Source organism: Arachis ipaensis, chromosome B9 (assembly GCF_059453495.1).
Source record: "Arachis ipaensis isolate K30076 ecotype BB chromosome B9, ASM5945349v1, whole genome shotgun sequence".
Taxonomy (NCBI): domain Eukaryota; kingdom Viridiplantae; phylum Streptophyta; class Magnoliopsida; order Fabales; family Fabaceae; genus Arachis; species Arachis ipaensis.
Genome location: NC_142444.1, coordinates 11,898,831 through 11,916,987, shown reverse-complemented (window position 1 = coordinate 11,916,987; position 18,157 = coordinate 11,898,831). Strand labels below are relative to the sequence as shown.

At 38.9% G+C, this 18,157-nt stretch overlaps 2 non-coding genes across 2 annotated transcripts; one reads left to right on the top strand and one right to left on the bottom strand.

The window, feature by feature from the left end:
- Positions 1-4,553: 4,553 nt before the first annotated feature.
- Positions 4,554-4,661, bottom strand: LOC148543745 (small nucleolar RNA R71). Its single transcript, XR_015900480.1, has one exon. It is a non-coding gene; the product is annotated as a small nucleolar RNA R71 (small nucleolar RNA).
- Positions 4,662-17,492: 12,831 nt separating this feature from the next.
- On the top strand, positions 17,493-17,598 carry LOC148543744 (small nucleolar RNA R71). Its single transcript, XR_015900282.1, has one exon. It is a non-coding gene; the product is annotated as a small nucleolar RNA R71 (small nucleolar RNA).
- Positions 17,599-18,157: the final 559 nt, after the last annotated feature.

Below are 18,157 nucleotides of genomic sequence, written 5' to 3'. Positions count from 1 at the left end.
AAAATGGAAATTCAAATTGAAACATACATTCTGGAAATTAAAAACGAAAATGAAAAGTGCAATAAAGTAAAAATCAGAACAAAAGTTTCGAAAAGAAAAAGAAGGTTCCTCTAACTTAAATTCTAAGCTATTTATACACTCTCTTTCATTGATCTTCAATCTCTGAATTGGGCTTTTGGCCTTGTTGGAATTGGGTTGAAATGGCTCCAATTGGTTTCCCTTGCTGTTGAGAAGAGATCTGTTTGAATTGCAGATTCTGATGCTTCACGTTGGAGTCAATGTTTGATGGCCAACGTTGACTCAAACGCTCTTCAAAAAAACCAGATAACTTTGCTGTCATTGGCGTTTGACTCAACGTTGGAGGGCCAACGTTCCGCTATCCACGTGTACGCGTGCCTTGCGCGTTTGCGCCCATGGGGTAAAAATGCTCATCCATGCGTGCGCGTGCTGTACGCGTGCGCATGGATGCAAAAATTTCATTCTCCAGTTTTAAAACCATGTAGGGGAGCATTGGCCTCTGATGAGCGGATAATTTATACGCTTTTTGGCATTGTTTTTACATAGTTTTTAGTATGTTTTAATTAGTTTTTAATATATTTTTATTAGTTTTTAAATAAAAATCATATTTCTGGACTTTACTATGAGTTTGTGTGTTTTTCTGTGATTTTAGGTAATTTCTGGCTGAAATTGAGGGACCTGAGCAAAGATCTGATTCAGAGGCTGAAGAAGGACTGCAGATGTTGTTGGATTCTGACCTCCCTACACTCAAAGTAGATTTTCGGGAGCTACAGAAGTCCAAATGGCGCGATCTCAATTGCGTTGGAAAGTAGACATCCAGGGCTTTCCAGCAATATATAATAGTTCATACTTTGCATGAGTTTACACGATGCAAACTGGTGTTTAACACCAGCTCTCTGCCCTATTCTGGAGTTAAACGCCAGAAACAAGTTGCAAAGCAGAGTTAAACGCCAAAAATATGTTACAAACTGGCGTTCAACTCCAAGGAAGACCTCTACACGTGAAAACTTCAATGCTCAGCCCAAGCACACACTAAGTGGGCCCCGGAAGTAGATTTCTGCATCATTTACTTATCTCTGTAAACCCTAGTAACTAGTTTAGTATAAATAGGACTTTTTACTATTGTATTTACATCTTTGGATTGTATTTTGATCCTTTGATAACGTTTTGGAGGCTGGCCTCTCGGCCATGCCTAGACCTTATTCTTATGTATTTTCAACGGTAGAGTTTCTACACACCATAGATTAAGGTGTGGAGCTCTGCTATTCCTCATGAATTAATGCAAAGTACTATTATTTTTCTATTCAATTCAAGCCTACTTCTTATCTAAGATATACACTTGTTCTCCAACCTGAGGAAGGTGATGATCCGTGACACTCATCATCATTCTCACCCATGAACGTGTGCCTGACAACCACTTCTGTTCTACTTGCAATAGCTTAAGTGCGTATCTCTTAGTCTCCTAGTTCATGACGCATGGTTGCCTCACCTGACAACCGAGTCTTTCATTCCATGAGATCAGAGTCTTCGTGGTATAGGCTAGAATTATTGGCGGCCATTCCTGAGATCCGAAAAGTCTAAACCTTGTCTGTGGTATCCCGAGTAGGATCCGAGAAGGGATGGCTGTGACGAGCTTCAAACTCGCGAGTGCTGGGCGTAGTGACAGACGCAAAAGGATTACTGAATCCTATTCCAGTATGATCGAGAACCGATAGATGAATAGCCGTGCGGTGACAGCGTATTTTGGACCATTTTCACTGAGAGGACGTGATGTAGCCATTGATGACGGTGATGCCCTACATAACGTTTGCCATGGAAGGGAGTAGGAATGATTGGATGAAGACAGCAGGAAAGTAGAGGTTCAGGAGGAACGAAAGCATCTCTATACGCTTATCTGAAATTCTCACCAATGAATTACATAAGTATCTCTATCCTAGTTTATATTTTAATTATATTTTAATTATCAATTCACTATAACCATTTAAATCCGCCTGACTGAGATTTACAAGGTGACCATAGCTTGCTTCATACCGACAATCTCCGTGGGATCGACCCTTACTCACGTAAGGTTTATTACTTAGACGACCCAGTGCACTTGCTGGTTAGTTACACGAAGTTGTGAAGAAGTGTTGAGATCATATTCGCGCGCACCAAGTTTTTAGCGCCGCTGCAAGAGATCACAATTTCATGCATTAAGTTTTTGGTGCCGTTGCCGGGGATTGTTCGAGTTTGGACAACTGACGGTTCATCTTGTTGCTCAGATTAGGTAATTTTATTTTATTTTTTTTAGCTTTTTAATTTCGAAAAATTTTCAAAAAAAAATTAAATTATTCTATGTTCTTCAGAATATTTAAGAAAGAATTCTAGAGTTTCATGAGATTTGTTGAAGCCTGGCTGGCTGTAAAGCCATGTCTAATTCTTTTGGACCGAGGCTTCCACTCATCAGCACAGAAGCAAGTTGAATGAAGTATCAGCTGTTGTATGTCTGATATGTATGCTGAAGCTTGACTGGCCATTGGCCATGTCTAGTGTTTTGGACCGGAGCTTTCACTGAAAGCTTGGCTGGCTAGTGAGCCATGTCTAATTCCTGGACTGGAGCTTTAGACTAACATTGCAAGATTCCTGGAATTCCTATTAAAAAATTTTGAAATCCTTATTTTTCTTTTTCAAATTAATTTTCAAAAAAAAAAAAACCAAAAATTTGATGTTTCTTATTTGAGTTTAGAGTCAATTTTTTTAGTTTGGTGTCAATTGCATGTTTATCTCTTTCTTGTATTTTTCGAAAATTCATGCATTGCATTCTTCATGATCTTCAAGTTGTTCTTGATGAATCCTCTTGTTTGATCTTCATATTTTCTTGTTGTGTGTTGCATCTTGTTTTTCATATGCATTCTTGCATTCATAGTGTCTAAAAACTAAAAATTTCTAAGTTTGGTGTCTTGCATGTTTTTCTTTTCTTAAAAATTTTCAAAAATAAGTTCTTGGTGTTCATCTTGACATTCATGGTGTTCTTGCATGCATCATTTGTTTTGATCCAAAACTTTCATGCATTGAGTCTTTTTATTGTTTTTCTCTCTCATCATTAAAAATTCAAAAATAAAAAAATATCTTTCCCTTATTTCACTCATAAATTTCAAAAATTTGAGTTGACTTTCTCAAAACTTTTTAAAATTTAGTTGTTTCTTATGAGTCAAGTCAAATTTTCAATTAAAGAAAAATTCTATCTTTTTCAAATCTTTTTCAAAAATCAAATCTTTTTCACTTTTCTTTCATAATTTTCGAAAATTTTCAAAATTTATTTTCAAAATCTTTTTCTTATTTCTATTTTCAAAATCTTTACTAACAATTAATGTGATTGATTCAAAAATTTTAAGTTTGTTACTTGCCTAGTAAGAAAGGTTCAATCTTTAAATTTTAAATCATATCTTTTTGTTTCTTGTTAGTCAAGTAATCAACTTTAATTTTTAAAATCAAATCTTTTTAAATTTCTTTTTCAAATCTTTTTCAAAATAAGTTTCAATCACATCTTTTTTAAAATCAATTTCAAAATCTTTTCTAACCTCTTATCTAACTTCTTATCTTTTCAAAATTGACTTTCAAATCTTTTTCAATTAATCTTATCTTGTTTGATTCTTACCTTTTTCAAAACCACCTAACTAATTCTCTCTCTCTTAATTTTTGAAAATCACCTTCCTCTTTTTCAAAATTCCTTTTTAAGTAACTAATTGTTTTAACTTTTAATTTAAATTCATTTTTTTTAATTTTAACTTTAATTTTAAATTAAAAAAATATTTTTTTTTATTTTATTTAATTTTTGAGTTCTTCCATCTCTCATCTCCTTCTAATTGTTTATTCATCTACTAACACTTCTCTCCCTCTTAAAAATTCGAACCCTCTCCTTCCTTCTGTGTTCGAATTCTTTTTCTTCTCTTCTACTCACATAAAGGAACCTCTCTACTGTGGCAAAGAGGATCCCTATTATTTTCTGTTCTCTTCTTTTTCATATGAGCAGGAACAAGGATAAGAATATTCTTGTTGAAGCTGATCTTGAACCTGAAAGGACTCTAAAGAGGAAGCTAAGGGAAGCTAAAGCACAACTCTCTGGAGAAAATCTTACAGAAATTTTCGAAAAAGAAGGAGACATGGCCGAAAATAATGACATTGCAAGGAAGATGCTTGGTGACTTTACTGCACCAAATTCTAATTTACATGGAAGAATCATCTCAATTCCTGCCATTGGAGCAAACAATTTTGAGCTAAAACCTCAACTAGTTTCTCTGATGCAACAGAACTGCAAGTTTCATGGACTTCCATCAGAAGATCCTTTTCAGTTCTTAACTGAATTCTTGCAGATATGTGATACTGTTAAGACCAATGGGTTTGATCTCGAGGTCTACAGGCTTATGCTTTTCCCGTTTGCTGTAAGAGACAGAGCTAGAATATGGTTGGACTCTCAACCTAAGGATAGCCTGAACTCTTGGGATAAGTTGGTCACGGCTTTCTTAGCCAAGTTCTTTCCTCCTCAAAAGCTTAGTAAGCTTAGAATGGATGTTCAAACCTTCAGACAGAAAGAAGGTGAATCCCTCTATGAAGCCTGGGAGAGATATAAGCGACTGACCAAAAAGTGTCCTTCTGACATGCTTTCAGAATGGACCATCCTGGATATATTCTATGATGGTCTGTCTGAGCTATCAAAGATGTCACTGGACCATTCTGCAGGTGGATCTATCCACCTAAAGAAAACGCATGTAGAAGCTCAGGAACTCATTGACATGGTTGCAAATAACCAGTTCATGTACACTTCTGAGAGGAATCCTATAAGTAATGGGACGCCTCAGAGGAAGGGAGTTCTTGAAATTGATGCTCTGAATGCCATATTGGCTCAGAACAAAATATTGACTCTGCAAGTCAATATAATTTCTCAGAGTCTGAATAAAATGCAAGCTGCATCCAATAGTACTCAAGAAGCATCTTCTGAAGAAGAAGCTTATGATCTTGAGAACCCTGCAATAGCAGAGGTGAATTACATGGGTGAACCCTATGGAAACACCTATAATCCCTCATGGAGAAATCATCCAAATTTCTTATGGAAGGATCAACAAAAGTCTCAACAAGGCTTTAATAATGGTGGAAGAAACAGGTTTAGCAATAGCAAGCCTTTTCCATCATCCACTCAGCAACAGACAGAGAATTCTGAGCAGAGTCCATCTAGCTTAGCAAATATAGTCTCTGATCTATCTAAGGCCACTTTACGTTTCATGAATGAAACAAGGTCCTCCATTAGAAATTTGGAGGCACAAGTGGGCCAGCTGAGTAAAAGAGTCACTGAAACCCCTCCTAGTACTCTCCCAAGCAATACAGAAGATAATCCAAAAAGAGAGTGCAAGGCCATTACCTTGCTTGGTGTGGCCGAACCCAGAGAGGAGGAGGAGGATGTGAATCCTAGTGAGGAAGACCTCCTGGGACGTCCAGTGACAATTAAGGAGTATCCCTTTGAGGAACCAAAGGAATCTGAGGCTCATCTAGAGACCATAGAGATTCCATTAAACCTCCTTCTGCCTTTCATAAGCTCTGATGAGTATTCATCTTCTGAAGAGAATGAAGACGTTACTAAAGAGCAAGTTGCTAAGTACCTTGGTGCAATTATGAAGTTGAATGCCAAATTATTTGGTAATGAGACTTGGGAAGATGAACCTCCCTTGCTCACCAATGAACTGAATGCATTGGATAGGCAGAAATTACCTCAAAAGAAACAGGATCCTGGTTGATGATCATGTGGAGTCACAAAAACTACAAAAAAATCAAAAACAAAATGAAAAACAGCATTAAAAACATCACACCCTGGAGGAGGAGCATTCTGGCATTTAAACGGCAGAAACAAGCATCTTTCTGGCGTTTAACGCCAGAAACAAGCATTAAGCTGGCGTTTAACGCCAGAAACAAGCATCTATCTGGCGTTAAACGCCAGAAACAGGCTACATTTGGGCGTTTAACGCCAAGAACAGGCAGCAAGCTGGCATTTAACGCCAGACATGCATGCTAATGGCGTCTGACACGCCTAATTGGAGCAGGGATGTTAAGTCCTTGACCCCACTGGATCTGTGAACCCCACAGGATCCCCACCACTTCTTCTCTCCTCTTCACACCTTTTCATAACTCTCTTCCCCAAATACCCTTCACCAATCACCTCAATCACTCTTCCCCATCACCTCTATCCACTCTTCCCCATAAACCCCACCTACCTCCAAAATTCAAACTCTTATCCCTCCCAAACCCAACCCTAATGGCCGAACCATAAACCCCCCCACCCCTATATAAACCCCTCATTCCTTCTTCATTTTCACACAACACAACCCTTTCTTCTTACCCTTGGCCGAATACACACCTCTCTCCCTGTTCTCCATTCTTCTTCTTCTTCTTCTTCTTCTTCTTCTTCTTCTTCTTCTTCTTCTTCTTCTTCTTCTTCTTCTTCTTCTTCTTCTTCTTCTTCTTCTTCTTCTTCTTCTTTCTCTCTTCTTTTGATCGAGGACGAGCAAACATTTTAAGTTTGGTGTGGTAAAAAGCATTGCTTTTTGTTTTTCCATAACCATCAATGGCACCTAAGGCCAAAAAATCCTCAAGAAAGAGGAAAGGAAAGGCAATTGCTTCCACCTCTGAGTCATGGGAGATGGAGAGATTCATCTCAAAGGTCCATCAAGACCACTTCTATGAAGTTGTGGCCAAGAAGAAAGTGATCCCTGAGGTTCCTTTCAAGCTCAAAAAGAATGAGTATCCGGAGATCCGACTTGAGATCCAAAGAAGAGGTTGGAAAGTTCTCACCAACCCCATTCAACAACTCGGGATCCTAATGGTTCAAGAGTTCTATGCAAACGCATGGATCACTAGGAACCATGATCAAAGTGTGAACCCGAATCCAAAGCATTGGCTTACCATGGTTCGGGGGAAATACTTAGATTTCAGTCCGAAAAATGTAAGGCTGGCGTTCAACTTGCCAATGATGGAAGAAAACGCACGCCCCTACACTAGAAGGGTCAACTTTGATCAAAGGTTGGACCAAGTCCTCATGGACATATGTGTAGAAGGAGCTCAATGGAAAGTTGACTCAAGAGGCAAGCCAGTTCAATTGAGAAGACTGGACCTTAAGCCTGTAGCTAGAGGATGGTTGAAGTTCATTCAATGCTCAATTATTCCTACTAGTAATCGGTCTGAAGTTACTGTAGACCGGGCCATCATAATCCATAGTATCATGATTGGGGAGGAAGTGGAAGTTCATGAGATTATACCTCAAGAACTCTACAAGGTGGCTGACAAGTCCTCCACTTTGGCAAGGTTAGCCTTTCCTCACCTTATTTGCCATCTATGCAATTCGGCTGGGATTGACATAGAGGGAGACATCTTCATTGATGAGGATAAGCCCATCACTAAGAAAAGGATGGAGCAAACAAGAGATCATGGACCTCAACAAGAACATGAGGAAATTCCTCACCATGAAATCCCTAAGATGCCTCAGGGGATGCACTTTCCTCCACAGAATTATTGGGAGCAAATCAACACCTCCCTAGGAGAATTAAGTTCCAACATGGGACAACTAAGGATGGAGCACCAAGAGCACTCCATCATCCTCCATGAGATTAGAGAAGATCAAAGAGCTATGAGGGAGGAACAACAAAGACAAGGAAGAGACATAGAGGAGCTCAAGAGCACCATTGGTTCTTCAAGAAGAGGAAGACGCCACCCTCACTAAGGTGGACCCGTTCCTTAATCTCCTTGTTCTTATTTTCCTGTTTTTCAATTTTTGAGCCTTATACTTTATTTATGTTTGTGTCTTTACTATATGATCATTAGTGTCTAAGTGTCTATGTCTTAAAGCTATGAATGTCCTATGAATCCATCACCTCTCTTAAATGAAAAATGTTTTAATTACAAAAGAATAAGAAGTACATGGTTTCGAATTCATCCTTGAAACTGGTTTAATTATTTTGATATGGTGACAATACTTTTTGTTTTCTGAATGAATGCTTGAACAGTGCATATGTCTTTTGATATTGTGGTTTATGAATGTTAAATATGTTGGCTCTTGAAAGAATGATGAAAAAGGAGAAATATTATTGATAATCTGAAAAATCATAAAATTGATTCTTGAAGCAAGAAAAAGCAGTGAATGCAGAAAGCTTGCGAAAAAAAAAAAGAAAAAAATGGCGAAAAAAAAAAAGAGAAAGAGAAAGAAAAAAAGCAAGCAGAAAAAGCCAAAAGCTCTTAAAACCAAAAGGCAAGACCAAAAATCCAATAGCCATTAAAACCAAAATGCAAGGGTAATAAAAAGGATCCAAGGCTTTGAGCATCAGTGGATAGGAGGGCCTAAAGGAATAAAATCATGGCCTAAGCGGCTAAACCAAGCTGTCCCTAGCCATGTGCTTGTGGCGTGAAGGTGTCAAGTGAAAACTTGAGACTGAGTGGTTAAAGTCAAGGTCCAAAGCAAAAAAAAAAGAGTGTGCTTAAGAACCCTGGACACCTCTAATTGGGAACTTTAGCAAAGCTGAGTCACAATCTAAAAAGGTTCACCCAATTATGTGTCTGTGGCATTTATGTATCCGGTGGTAATACTGGAAAACAAAGTGCTTAGGGCCACGACCAAGACTCATAAAGTAGCTGTGTTCAATAATCAACATACTGAACTAGGAGAATCAATAACACTATCTGAATTCTGAGTTCCTATAGATGCCAATCATTCTGAACTCCAATGGATAAAGTGAGATGCCAAAACTATTCAAGAGGCAAAAAGCTACTAGTCCCGCTCATCTGATTGGAGCTAAGTTTCATTGATATTTTGGAATTTATAGTATATTTTCTTCTTTTTATCCTATTTTATTTTCAGTTGCTTGGGGACAAGCAACAATTTAAGTTTGGTGTTGTGATGAGCGGATAATTTATACGCTTTTTGACATTATTTTTACATAGTTTTTAGTATGTTTTAATTAGTTGTTAATATATTTTTATTAGTTTTTAAATAAAAATTACATTTCTGGACTTTACTATGAGTTTGTGTGTTTTTCTGTGATTTCAGGTAATTTCTGGCTGAAATTGAGGGACCTGAGCAAAAATCTGATTCAGAGGCTGAATAAGGACTGCAGATGCTGTTGGATTCTGACCTCTCTACACTAAAAGTAGATTTTCGGGAGCTACAGGAGTCCAAATGGTGCGCTCTTAATTGCGTTGGAAAGTAGACATCCAGGGCTTTTCAGCAATATATAATAGTCCATACTTTGCTCGAGTTTAGATGACGCAAATTGGCATTTAACGCCAGCTCTCTGCCCTATTCTGGAGTTAAACGCCAGAAACAAGTTGCAAAGCAGAGTTAAATGCCAGAAACACGTTACAAACTGGCGTTCAACTCCAAGGAAGACCTTTACACGTGAAAGCTTCAATGCTCAGCCCAAGTACACACCAAGTGGGCCCCAGAAGTGGATTTCTACATCATTTACTTATCTCTGTAAACCCTAGTAACTAGTTTAGTATAAATAGGACTTTTTACTATTGTATTTACATCTTTGGATTGTCTTTTGATCCTTTGATCACGTTTTGGAGGCTGGCCTCTCGGCCATGCCTAGACCTTATTCTTATGTATTTTCAATGGTAGAGTTTCTACACACCATAGATTAAGGTGTGGAGCTCTGCTGTTCCTCATGAATTAATGCAAAGTACTATTGTTTTTCTATTCAATTCAAGCCTACTTCTTATCTAAGATATACACTTGTTCTCCAACCTGAGGAAGGTGATGATCCGTGACACTCATCATCATTCTCACCCATGAACGCGTGCCTGACAACCACTTCCGTTCTACTTGCAATAGCTTAAGTGCGTATCTCTTAGTCTCCTGGTTCATGACGCATGGTTGCCTCACCTGACAACCGAGTCTTCCATTCCATGAGATCAGAGTCTTCGTGGTATAGGCTAGAATTATTGGCGGCCATTCCTGAGATCCGGAAAGTCTAAACCTTGTCTGTGGTATTCCGAGTAGGATCCGGGATGGGATGGCTGTGACGAGCTTCAAACTCGCGAGTGCTGGGCGTAATGACAGACGTAAAAGAATTACTGAATCCTATTCCAATATGATCGAGAACCGACAGATGAATAGCCGTGCGGTGACAGCGCATTTTGGACCATTTTCACTGAGAGGACGGGATGTAGCCATTGACGATGGTGATACCCTACATAACGCTTGCCATGGAAGGGAGTAGGAATGATTGGATGAAGACAGCAGGAAAGCAGAGGTTCAGGAGGAATGAAAGCATCTCTATACGCTTATCTGAAATTCTCACCAATGAATTACATAAGTATCTCTATCCTATTTTATATTTTAATTATATTTTAATTATCAATTCACTATAACCATTTAAATCCGCCTGACTGAGATTTACAAGGTGACCATAGCTTGCTTCATACTGACAATCTCCGTGGGATCGACCCTTACTCACATAAGGTTTATTTCTTGGACGAATTGTGAAGAAGTGTTGAGATCATATTCGCGCGCACCAAGTTTTTAGCGCCGCTGCAAGAGATCACAATTTCGTGCATCAGCCTCAGCGTTGGACCTCCAACGTTCCCTCCAACGTTGGCATATCCACGCGTGTGCGTACTCCACGCTTACGCGTGAATCGCCCTTTTTCCCATCCACGCGTAAGCGTCACTGACGCGTACGCGTCGATTCAAGTTTTTCAAATCCAAATTCTGGGCTCTTTATCGCGGACGTTGGAGGCTAGCGTTTGAGGCAACGTTGGACTCCAACGTTCGTTTAGTGACGCGTACGTGTGACCCACGCATACGCATAGATGGTCAATTTTGCCATTCCACGCGTGTGCGTGGATATAGAAATTTTGCTCTTTCACGCGTACGCGTCGTCGCTCAAAAATCATTCAGCTCCATAATTGAATATTTTATCACAAGGTTGGGGATAACGTTAGATGTCCAACGCTCCCTCCAACGTGAGCATCAGCACACTTTACAGAGAATTGCTCTGCCTCTCTTCCAACATTTGAGGCAACATTGGTGGTCCAACTTGGCAACCAACGTTGCTTCTTCTTCATCTTTTCCAGGCTCCTTCTTCAACCTTCTTCCATGCTTTCTTTCACCTATCATCAACCAATACATGCATCAAAGCCTTGCTAAAATCGTGAGAATCTTTATCATTCTTAGCATACAAGTAATTATATCATAATTCTCATGAAATTGCATCAAATTAATCATGATTGACTGAATCTAGGCACACATGAATTTCTAACCCAATTGCTTACTTATAGCTCAAGAAAGTGCATAAAACTAATTAAAAACAAAGAAAAAGGATAGTGAAACTAGCCTAAGATGCCCTGGCATCACAATACATGCATCAAAGCCTTGCTAAAGTCATGTGAATTCTCATCATTCTTAGTATACAAGTAATTATAGAATAATTCTCATGAAATTGCATCAAATTACTCATGATTGAATGAATCTAGGCATACATGAATTTCTAACCCAATTGCTTACTTATAGCTCAAGAACGTGCATAAAACCTATTAAAAACAAAGAAAAAGGATAGTAAAGCTAGCCTAAGATGCCCTGGCATCACAATACCAAACTTAAACCTTGCTTGTCCCTAAGTAAGAACTGACTTATTGAGAAGAAAGAATGAAACATAAGGTGATGTTCATATCAGCAAGTAATTATTATTAGTTCATGGGGTTTTATGCAGAAGATGCAATAACTCACTTCTTATTGATCTTTAGGCATAAACTGTCTCCTTTAAGCATCAATTAACACACTGGTATGACCTCTTATAATTTACTCATCCTTGGTAATTGCTTTTCTTTATTTTCTTTTTCTGTAAACTTTAGCTCAGTGTCATGTGTTGTAGCAGTTTCTTAGCTTATTTGTACTCAACACATATTCACTACAGACACTTGGCTCATAATTCCTCTTAAGACATTGGTGCCCAGCACCTATTTCGGTTACTAAATGCCTTGTAACTAAGTTGCTCTTGATAATGGATTTTCGGTTGATAATCCTGGGTTAGTTAACCCAAGTTACCAAGTGTTAAAGCACTCCATAGAACCTAATCATCCAAGCAGATCCTAGTACAAAGACACCACAGACATATATCCTAAGGTCCAAGCTATTGGTGTATAGCCTTATTCTTTTGCTTTCTTCTATTTTTGTTGCCACTTTTGGCTTTTCTTTTTCTTTCTTTTTATTTGTTTTTCTTTCTTCCAAGGATTTTTATTTGTTAAGATTCATAGACAGCATCCTAGTTTACACTAAAAATGGGGACAATCTATCCTTTTATTCATTACAAGTGAGCTACTACATAATCAGCATATATACCACCACTCAATGTTATTTTACTTCTTGCTAAAAAGGAACTCTTCCACTTCTTGTTCAACCATTTCTTTTATTTGAATTGAAAAGACTCAGGGGACAAAAAAAGCATTTAAACTAGTGAAAGTGAAAACACACAAACCTAGGCTAGCACACTTATTGCAAAATTAAACACACGGAATGCAAAATGACTTAAACTAAAAGTTGACCATTAACTAAAACAGACATGTTCTTTCTTTATTGAATAGAATAACCAAGGAGCAAGTCCACCTTTCATTTTTTATCTTGTTTGTCTTTCTTCTTCTTCTCGCTTGCTTGCTTACTAGTTTCTCCCTTACCTTTTCCCTTTAGCTTTATCCAGAATCTAGCTTTCTTCATTGTCTCTTCCACTCTGTCTTCAAGGCGTATTGCTTTGTCTACTTCTATGTCACTTTTTTCCTTGAAGTATTGATCATAAATTGGAAAAGCTGGGTCCATATTATGTAGATGTTTCGTAATGTAGTTGAGCTTGATCTGAGAATTTATGTTGTAATTAGCTTGAACTTCATACCTTGCATCCTGAAGAGTCGTGAACTCCTTGAAAGCTCTCATATTATCAACTTGAAGTTGGCCCAGCTGGTTGAAAGCTCCTTGACATTGTGAAGCTTGTTCTCTTTGTATAACTAGAGATCTTGACTCATAATCTCTCTGTTGACTCATCATTCTCAACTGAAGCTCCTCTTGTCTCTGTTGAGCTCTCATGTACTGTGAATGGAATTCTTCTTGTTTCACTTGAACTCTCATGTACTGTTCGGATAGCCTTTCAATTGCTTCTTGCATCCTGCCCATGTCCATGTTGGTTTGTGGTTGAATTGTTGCTCTTCTTCTTGTTCTTCTTGTTGTTCTTCTTCCTCCTATGGTTCCTTTCTCCTTCTCCTCCTTGGTGGTTTTCGACTTTATTGTGCCTCTATAACATTCATCATCCTTTTGAGAGTCATAGGCATGCCTGGATGCAGCCATGTTGGGTTTGCATCCTCCAGTGGCACTCTGGCCTTCATGCATAACCTCATAATGGTGCTTGGGTAATATAGCCAGGCTTCAGCAGCATTTTTTTCTGAGATCTTTTGAATATCATTTGCAATGATCTCATGAACCTTTACCTCTCCTCCCACTATTATACAGTGTAGCATGACAGCCCTTTGCTTGTTAACTTCTGAGGTGTTCACTGTGCCCAGAATTGATCTCTTTATAAGTTCATACCAACATTTTGCTTCAGGAGTGAGATCTCCCCTTAGGTACTTGTGCCCTCCTTCATTGTCTCTCTCAGAGTCAGTATTAATCACACAGATATCACTAGAGATTTCATCATAATCTGGGTTCCCGTTCACTCTTTATTGGTACCCTGGCTCATCAAAATGTGCTGGCCTTAGTCCTAATACCTTCATAATGGTCTTCGGGCTAAAGTCTACTTCCACACCCCGTACAAAACTCTTGTATGTTGGTGCTTCGGTCATATCCAGCCTTGTAGTGTTAGCATAGAACTCCCTTATGATGTTTGTATTAATCCTGGTGATTGGTGAGGTCAGCTCTTCCCATTTCCTCTTTCTAATCTTGGCTTTTATTTCTGGGCATCCATCCTCAGGCAACAGGAAAGGGATTTCTGGATATATCTTTTTGTCATTCATCCACCTAAGTTGTATTTGGCAGAACCATGATCTGAACTTCCATCGATCATAGTCGTTTTCAACTCCCTCAGTAACAGGTTCCTTTCCTCTCTTTCTTTTGGAACTTGAAGAAGATGCCATACTTTCCTTGATGGTTAGCCGAGTAGGGGTTGAAGGTTTATGAAGAGGGGAGGTTGGTGTGATTCACTCTCGGTGGAAAAATGTTTGAAGGTAAGGTAGTATTATGGAAGCAAATGAGCAAGGATGCTTTGTTGCACAAATAACACGGTTTCTGGGTCTTGGTTCTAGAGAACACAAGAGCCGACTTTGTTTAGAGTACAAGAAGTATGAACATTTTAGTTCATATGCATGGTCCAAGTGAAGCCATTTATAGTAAGCTTTAATGAAGAATGGATGGTTAGGATTCCTTGGGACAGGTTATGAATGAAGGGTTTGCATGTAAAGATGAATGAGGACAAAAGTTGCCTCTTCATTAGGCATGTGGGGTCGGTCTCCTAAGGGCTTCTTCCAAAGATGTGCAGAATTTTATCCTTACGAAGCAACCTTCCAAGCCATGTGATCTCATTTTGTCTTCATGCTAGCTTTATCCTTCCTTGTCTTGTCCCTTTCATTAAATAGTTCTCTGCTCACCTAACCATCATAACAAGACAAAAGAAGTAAGTACTAACAAGTGGCAGCAAGAAAACAATTAATATTTAAAGCTAAAAATTTGGCTAGCATTCCTTATACTTGTTTAACCAACCATGACTCCTTTTGGTGCTCTTATATATAGTCTTGGAAGACACCAAACACTTTGGTTATATGGTTCAAAGTGTTACTTCCTCCAAGTATTGTCATTGAGATCTCAACGGGATTAGTGTCACTTTTGGTTAAACCATCATGATAAACACTTTATTTTTCTATTTCTAAACATGAATTAAAAATTATATAACATGGCTGCACTTTCATGACTTTCAAAACTCAAAAGAACTTTGACTCTTACACCTTGTTCTTGCAATATATAGAACGCCAAACTTAATGTTTGACTATATATTCCAAGAAACACATGTCAACATGGCAATATGATCATCATTTTTGAAAGGTGTCTTAGTGTGTCTGTAGGCACACCAAACTTAGAATTGGATCATATGCTTCACAATGTCATGGATAGTTGTCAATGTTGTCTATGAGAGCTTGAATTCATGTTAGAGTAACAATTATTATTCATACTGAAGTATTAAAGACAAGGAAAATAAATCATGGGCTACCTCCCATGGAGCGCTTCTTTAGCGTCATTAGCTTGACGGTTGGTTTACTGTTAGGACAGATTGTAATGCCTCAAATCTTCTCCCCTCACAGTGAAGCTTTCTCCACTTGATTCCTTGATGATTTCTACATGTTCCAAGGAAAGGACCTTTTTGACTGTGAACACTTGGGGTAACTGAGATGGAAGTGTCGGAACCTGCGTTGAGATTAATGGATGGTGGGCTGATATCACCTTGTTTCCAGGGGAAAAATCTTCTGTAGGAATTTTCTTATTTCTCCATCCTCTTGGCAATTTCTTCACAACCCTTTTCTCTTCTTCCATTAGTGCTCCAGTGATTATTGTGTCAGGGGGTCCCTTGTTAGATGCTCTTCCCAACTCTTGTGGCCTAATTTCTTTCTTTAGTTCTCTTGGTTGCTGTATCTCTTAAATTTCTTGCTTGTTCACCACAGACTGTTTCAGTGGTTCAGCTGCTGATTTATTGTTGCTTTCCTTTGTGCACATGTTGCTGTGATCATCCTTTGACTCTTTAGGTTCTGGCTCAGACTCAAATGTAGGTTTAAAAACATGAAAGGTGAGATGTTCATTATGTATTCTCAGGATTAACTCTCCTTGTTCCACATCTATCAGTACCCTAGCAGTGGCTAGAAATGGTCTCCCCATAATAATGGGATGGAGGTAACTTTCCTCCATGTCCAGAACAACAAAGTCAGTGGGGAGGAAGTAGTTTCCTACTTTTACCAATACACTTTTGACTACTCCTTCGGCCTGCTTCTAAGTTTTATCTGCCAATTGGATGATTACATCCGTGGATCTCAGCTCATTGATTTGCAACTTCTTCATAAGAGATAGAGGCATCACATTTATGCTAGCTCCTAAGTCACAAAATCCTCTGTCAATTTTTGTCTCTCCTATGGCACATGGAATATGAAAGCTTCCTGGATCTTTTTTCTTCATGAGTACGTCCTTCTTAATGAGGGCACTACATTCCTTATTCATTGTCACTGTTTGTCCCCCTTTTAAGGTTCCTTTCTTGGTCAGCAGCTCTTTCATGCACTTGATGTATATGGGCATCTGTTGGAGAATTTTGATGAAGGGAATGTTGACACTGAGAGATGCAAACATGTCTAGGAATCTTAAAATATGACCTTTCTTTTTCATCTCCCTTGAGTCTCTGAGGAAATGGTGCCTTTGGCACATAAGGTTTTGGAGTTTCCTTCCTTGTTGATTCTTTCCTTTGTACAGATCCAATTTCTTATTCCTTTTTCTCCAAGTTGCTCTGGGAGCTTCCTTGGTTGTGCTCTGTTGGTTTGCTGGCATCTCCTTCCTGAATTTTTTCATTTGCAAGGGTAACTGCCTTACACTCTTCCCATTTCACCTTCTTCATTTTTCCTCTTGGATTTTTTTCTGTGTCACTTAGGAAACTATCAGTGGACTTTGGAGTCTGCTGTGAAAGATGTCCTACCTAAGATTCAAGATTCTTAAGAATCTCTCCTCGGCTCTTTATACCACCTCTCACTTCTTTCCTGAATTTTTTCATGTCTTCAGACTCCTTGGAAAGGTTTGCAAGCATTGCTTCCATTTTAGCCATTCTGTCCTCATCATGTGGTGATGGTTGGTTGAAATTGGGGTGTTGAGAGTGGTTGTTGTGACTTTGGTATGGTGGTTGTGAATAAGTGTTTTGTATGGTCTGGTATGGTTTTTGGTTGGAGTTTTGGTGAGTGGAGTGGATTATGGGGTCAGTGGTCTTGGCCTTAGTTTTGTTGGTTCCCCCACCCAAAGTTTGGGTGGTTCCTCCAACCAGAGTTATAGGTTTTAGAATATGGATCATTATCTTGCTTGGATGAGTTTCCAAGGTAATTAGCTTCCTCCCAGTTAACTCCTTCTTCTGTCTCCAACTCTCCTTGAGGTGATGGTTGAGTGTGGATAGCTGCAGCCTGATTCTTCTCCATTTGCTTGGTCAATTCAGCCAGTTGCTTGGTGATCATCTTATTCTGGGCCAGGATTGCATCCATATGGTTTAATTCCAAGACTCCCTTGTTGTTGCTTCTGTCCAAGGCATAAAAATACTCATTGTCAGCCAATGTCTCTATAACATCAATGGCTTCTTCAATGGTCTTCTTCTTGTTTAAGGAACCTCCAGATGAGTGGTCTACAGCTTTCCTTGATTCACAATTCAGCCCTTCATAAAAGATATGAAGTTGCACCCACTCATTAAACATATCAGGGGCATTTCCTTGTCAAATCTTTGAATCTCTCCCATGCTTCATAGAGAGTCTCACCATCCTATTATCTGAATGTCTGCACCTCAGTTCTTAGCCTGTTTACTTTTTGTGGAGGGTAGAACCTTGTTAAGAATCTATTCATTACATCTTCCCAGGTTGTCAAGCTTTCCTTGGGAAATGATTCTAGTCATTTTGATGCTTTGTCCCTCAAAGAAAATGGAAACAGTAGCAATCTATAGGTGTCAGGATGAACACCATTAGATTTAACTGTGTCACATATCCTTTGAAATTTAGTGAGATACTCATTAGGGTCCTCTTGGGCACTTCCTCTAAAATAACAGTTGTTTTGCACAAGAGTTATGAGCCGAGGCTTCAATTTGAAATTATTAGCATGGATAGTTGGCTTTTGAATGCTGCTACCACAATTTCCTAGATTTGGATTGATGAAAGATCCCAGAACTTTCCTCTCTTGTCCAGCAGGGTTGGCTGCACCTCTTCTGGCATGATTATTCACCTCTCCTTCATGATTGTTTTCTATATCGTCCTCCATGGTTATATCCAAGTCTTCCTCCTCTTCTTCTGCACCAACAACCCTCTTTCCTCTTGCTTCCCTCCTTAATCTCAGGAAGGTTCTTTCCGGTTCACTATCAAAGGAA